Source organism: Oryzias latipes, chromosome 4 (assembly GCF_053564925.1).
Source record: "Oryzias latipes strain Hd-rR chromosome 4, Olatipes_Hd-rR_3.1".
Taxonomy (NCBI): domain Eukaryota; kingdom Metazoa; phylum Chordata; class Actinopteri; order Beloniformes; family Adrianichthyidae; genus Oryzias; species Oryzias latipes.
The window spans coordinates 4,807,557-4,813,673 of NC_136240.1; positions in this window are offsets into that span (position 1 = coordinate 4,807,557).

Consider the following 6,117-nt stretch of genomic DNA (forward strand, 5'->3'; position numbering starts at 1 on the left):
TTTGCACCAAACACTTTTTCTGTGCTCAGCCTATTTCCCAAAGCCATCAGTAAAAAGGGGGGAGGGGGGTTGTATGTAGCTATTGAGGGGGGGCTCTAATCTTTCAACTAATTTGCTTGGATTATATTATTTATCTTGGTGAACAGCACTTTGTGTTACCAAGTATAAAAACTGTGATGTAAATAATGATTGAATGAGAACCCCTCCCACATTATATTGTTGTTTAGGGGAATAAATTGTCAGAGGGGAGGGGGTAAGAGGGGCGTTAAAAATATACGAGCAAAAACTCAACTCTCTAACTCAATGGAGTCGTTTCAAAGTTTCAAACCACATAACCAAATGCTGTATAATAATTTGACAAGATAAAGAGTTATATATGAACACCAGTAAATTACAGAAAGTATAAATCTTAGGCATTTATATACAACTCAGATCAATCCCAGGTAATAGACATTTGAGTAGTTTTATTTCTCCATCCAGTTGCTAATGGGCAACAGTACAATCCTACCAAACCAGGACAGTGAACTCACCCCGGTGCCCCCTGGAGGAGCAGTTTTAAGGAGGTTAGATCCCCATTGGCAGCAGCATAATGAGCAGGCACGGCTCCACAGTGGGTCTCCACACGGGCTCCTTCTCCTCCCACTGAGAGCAACCACCGGATCACGTCCACACGGCCAAATCGAGCCGCCAGGTGAAGAGCCGTGGCGCCGGCCGCATCCCGCTCCTGGAAACATTACACACACCTGCTGAGGAGGACGCAGACATGTCTGAGCTCCAATAGGAGTCCTCGCACATAATGCCACGGGGTTGTCTTTTTTTTAAGTTGCAACAGAAATTCCTGAAAACAACATGGAGAAATGACTTTGCTGCACAAAAAGAGGAATTGAGGTGAAAAAAAGATTCAGCAAGAAGATACAGCAGATCAAGTGAGTAAGAGGAAATGATTCTGTGGTCAACCTTCACTCAGCGTCTGACTGTCAGGACAGAACTCAGGGCTGGACTCACATGCAGAGTTTAGAGCTTCTATTCTCAGGAAAAGGCTTTGGCTGTGGAGCGGGATAAGACCAAACACACTGGCATGGGACAGAGGGAGACCCTTTGAGTCTAAATTCCTTCACTTCTCACTAAAAAGTGCATTTTACAATGCATTTTCAACTTACCCCCTTCCTTATATAACCTCATATTAGGGTGAGGGGGTGGGGGGTCTAGCCTGCGATGCGCCTTGGGGGGGGGCTACTTGGGAGTGGCCCCCCTCCTATGGTTGCCGTATGGAGTGGGCCCCCCCTCTTTCGGTTTTATTTGCACCTTAGACATGTAGGGTCCTTGGTAGGGGGGGTGCTTGGACATCACTGCAAGCAAGCAGCAGATGTCCTCCTGGCACCCTACCCGCCAATTTTAACCGCACCTTAGACATTTAGGGCCCCTTGGTGTGGAGGGTGAGGGGACATCACTGTGAGTAATCAGGAGATGTCCCCTTAGTGCCCTACTCGCCAATTTTAACTGCACCCCCCTTAGTACACACACCCCTCCCCCTTCAATATATACATTCAAACATAAACACACACACATGCACACAAACACCCTCTCAAACACCCATACACGCACACACATTTTACAAGGAAGGTGGGACCTGGGTCCATCTGTCCCCTACCCCTTCCCTGGTGGGGGGTGTGGGCCCCTTGGCGATGGCGGCCGTGTCCCTTGGGTGCCGGCTCCCTGGGCCCGGCGGTGCTCTCTCCGCACGGTGGGGGGGTTCATATTACACCTGAGCCGGGGGTGTTCGTGTCCCTGGGGGGTGGGTCCTGGTCCTTGCCCCTGGGCGCTGGGCCCCGCCAAACTTCCAACATGGCCGAGCCTGGTCGGGCCATATTTATAACATCCCTTGTGGGCCGCCCTTTTTTCCCCGGGGTTCCCCCCTCCTGGGCGGGGGCGGCGGGCCCCTGCCTTGCTCCTACCTGGACCAACCGTGGGCCGGGTGGGTGGCTGCCTGGAGTGCGGAGCGGGTCTCCCTTGGGGGGTCCTGGCTCGTACCTGGGGTCGGGGCGGGGGGATGCCCGGAACTCCTGGGTGGTGGTGGGGTGCTCGTCTGGGGCTGTGGGCGTCCCTCTCCGGTGGGGCCCTGCGTTGGGCTCTTCCGGCGCGGCGGGGGGCTGCTTTCCTGGCTGGGCTGGGGCGGCGCTCTCTTTCCCTCTGCGCCTCCCTGCTCTCTGGCTCTGGGGGCCTCGCGGCAGTCCGGCTGGCCCTGGCCTGGGTGGCGGTCTTGGTCGCCCGGGGGGCGGTTGTTCCCTGCCTGTTCCCGTGTGGCGTTGGGGGAATTCCGGCTGCCGCTGCTGCTGTGGCGGGGCTCTGGGTGTGGGGGTGGCTGGGCGCTCCTCCTCCTTCTTTTCACATTCCACCATCCATTTTAGAAGAACATAAACACTCACCTGAGCACAGGTGTTAGCTCACCTTTGCACTAATAGTTTGCATGATTGAATGAATGAAAGATTTCACACTAGTTGGTTTAAAGGCATAGGTATGCGTTCGTGAACACTATCTGTTTTGTGTGCATGTTGACATGTGGACATTTTTGCGGCTAGCAGGTGTGTTGATAATATTTGAGTGTGTGTGAACAGGCCCCGCCCTTTTTGTACTACATTTGAACCGTACCGTAACGATAAACAACCAGTAAACCTGTCTGCTCTATGCTGCTTCATGGTCTTACCCCCCTTCCCCTCCTATTATCACCCTCCTACCCCCCCCTCTCTCTAACGTCCCTCTCTCTTCTTCCCCTCTTTCCTTTTCCGTCCGGTCCAACACCAAAGATTTTCAAACATGATTGAAATTAATAAATTTTGGCCTCAATTACAAAAGGGGTTTATTCAGACATACCTTTGGTTTGTCTGAAGATGAATAACCCCTCTTGTTAAAATAAAATATGTCCAACACAAGAGGCCCTCAGCTCTCATCTGTTTGCCTAGCTGTTGGACAGGACAAGTTAAAAAAAAAAAAAAGTGCATTTTATATTAAATTGATTTCAATTTTATTTGTATAGCCCAAATTCATAACACCAGTCATTTTGATGGGCTTCGTATAGGTAATTGAAAAAGTAAAACATGAACTCAAAAGGATCATGAATACAAAGAGTTCAATAGGAAAATACTAAAATGAACTAACAAACTGACTAAGCTATACTGGCATCCCTGCCCTTAGACCCTCCTTTGCAGTAAGGAAAAACTCCTAAAAACCGGAAAAAATGAAGAAACCTCAGGGGTGTCCACATGAAGGAGGGATCCTCCCCCAGGACGGACAGGCGATTTCCCAGAACTCTTAAAGAGGAATTAACTTATCTAACTTATCTAACCCTACAACTACATATTTAAAGTCCATATTTAGGAGTTGGGGGGGACAGTGAGGGGCGCGGAGTCGAGCCGGGGACAGGATCCATAGCCAGGTGTAGGAGCAGGAGCAGAGGCGAGGTACTCGGCCAGGTACAGGAGCACGGATGAGCCAACTGGAGTCTGGAAGCACTCCCACTCCCCAGGAGGGGAGAGGGAAAGAGGGACAATACATGAATCGCACTGCACCAAACAGAGGCATGGAGAACTAAATTATGAATAATGATCAAGAATGGACGAGAGGAAGGGTAGAAGTAGATGAGAAAAGAGGACAGAACCCCAGAGCACCATAGTTACCCCAGCTTCAACTTCTAGCAGCCTACATGACATCATAATTCTGCTTGTGAGAACTGCTGTCTGTCACTTTAAGGTTTCTATGACGCATTCCTTTCATTTGTCTTTCAGCACATAAGCTAAAGCTCGGACCTGCTTGACTTTCCCTGCATGGGTTTTGCACCAGCACTAACCCTGATGGAGGCTCAGAGGAGCGTTTTACACCGCTGCTCTGCGCCCGGGTCTCGTCTCTGCTGCTGTCCAGATCTACAATTCCAAAATCCAGGGCCCTAGAAATTTCCGAGAAGTTTCTACAAAAAACCAGTGTACATCGATCCTCACTAGATTGGAAATATAGACCACAATGCATTGCGTCAGAACATTTTTTACCAAAACAACGTATTCAAATATATTTTTTTTTTAAATCATCAACATTTTTATCTTCAGAAGACGTTGGATTCATAAATAATCATCGCAAAACACTCATATTAATTAGATTGACTTTGTGAAATCGATGACGTCATATCCGCAGTTTAAAAAAAAAAAGAAAAGTAGCCAGCATGGTGTCTGAACTAGTTTTAAAGGAGAGGAGAGTTTGCATTTCAAAATAAAACAGGAAGTGCAACACGAGACAACTCAAGTGACAGACATTGACCAAAACTCAGGACAAAACATGAGACTCGACGAGACATGACACTGATCGTCATCATACTTGCAACCAAACAAGTCTGACAAACAGCAGCAGCGTAGCCTCATCCAGACAGCAGAACAGGGAGAGCTGCTGCTCTCAGCCCCAAAAACAAGACTGTAGAAATAATGAAGGTAAAGACAAAACGAATGCTGAAAGGATATGTTCAAAAAGAACTCGTCAACGGGGCTTCATCAGTCTCACTGGATGAAACGTTTCAGGGAAAGTCCAGATGCCACGCCTGAACTTCAAGACAACATCTGGATGAATGAGAAGCTTCATCAACATCAGTCATCTGAGGACAACTAAGGTTGAAACAAACATTGGTGTTTCTAAGGCAATTTTGGAATTAATATTCCTTCAGAATTCCTTTCCTGTAGAGCGAAAGATCATTCCAACATGGAAAGTGTTCAAGAAAAACTTTTCCCATGAAAAAGGATTACAAGATTAGAAGAGGAGCTCTAATTAAAGATACAGGCCAAGATCAGAAATACTAAAGTCTAGTGGTAGTTTATTTTGAAAGAGTTACTAAGAAAAAGTCTTAAAAAAGCTCGTCATTAGCATGGTGATGGAGATCTTTGCTGCTGTTGGTTTTGCTCTGCACATTCAGCAGAAACCACAGTGACAGAAACTCTACATGCTCACTGAAGAACTGTGAAGGAGATACGGTGCTACAAACGCAAACTCATGATTCTTTTTTGGACATTTTTTTTCCCGCTTTTAAAAAAGAACATCCTCAATCACAGCATTGGACAAACAACTGATGCACATCATATTTAGCATGAGTGACAGCGATAATCAAAAACCTCTGGAATTGCTGCTCATCCTGACTACAGCGTATTCCTGAGTCATGTGATGACCAAGCACCACAACTGCAGACTGGCTGGATCAAGCCCGTCCATTCAGGTGCCCACTGCATTATAACACCAGCACCAAGAACATCTGATGTGGTTTCAAGCTCTGAACTTTTTGGTCTATTCTGTGAAGCCTGCAGAGAGCTCCTCCGTCCCGTTTATGCTGGAAGAATGACACAAGCATGCTCTGCTGTGCACCCCACCTCTGGGGATGGACTAACCTGAGTCTTGCAGCCTCCTTGGTCCACGAGCCACTGCAGCTCCTGGATGTTTCCGGTAGCTGCTGCGTCGTGCGCTGGTGTGGCCCCGTTTGAGGCTCGAGGATCAGCTGGCATGCCCAGGTCACTGACTAGGAACTGCAGGCAGAGCAGACGTCCACACCTGGCTGCATGGTGCACAGGGCCCGCTCCCTGAGAGTCGCTGATGGGGGGGGACAGGTGACCAGAAGATGCTAGGTCTCTCAGAGCTTCAAGGTCTCCATCTCGAGCCGCCTGAATGGCCCGGTGGAGCACCATCCCCCTGGCTTCAATAGAGGGCTATCATAGATCAAGCTTCCTGGATCCCTTCTGCATACCAGTGAGCAAGCATCACCCTGCAGCTCAGGGGGAAAACGGTCCTTCATGCTCCTTTTGCCTCCTCCCCAGCCAGGAAAGTGATAGCTGAGCAGCAGCAGCCAGCTGGCCGGCACACAGAGGAGGGGGCAGAGCCAGCCAGATAGAAGGGTAATGAAAGACGGGTGGAGGCCCGGCTCGTGGCCTCTTGCTCTGCCTTTCTGTCCGGTGACCATATGCTGGCACATGCAGCCACGCTTCAGTGAAGGTGGGGGAGCAGAATCAGCACGGAAACTTAAGTAATGGGAGAAGTTGGAGCCAAGGCATGCTGGATTACAAAGAGTGTTTTCTTAGGGCTATTTTAAAAATTAATC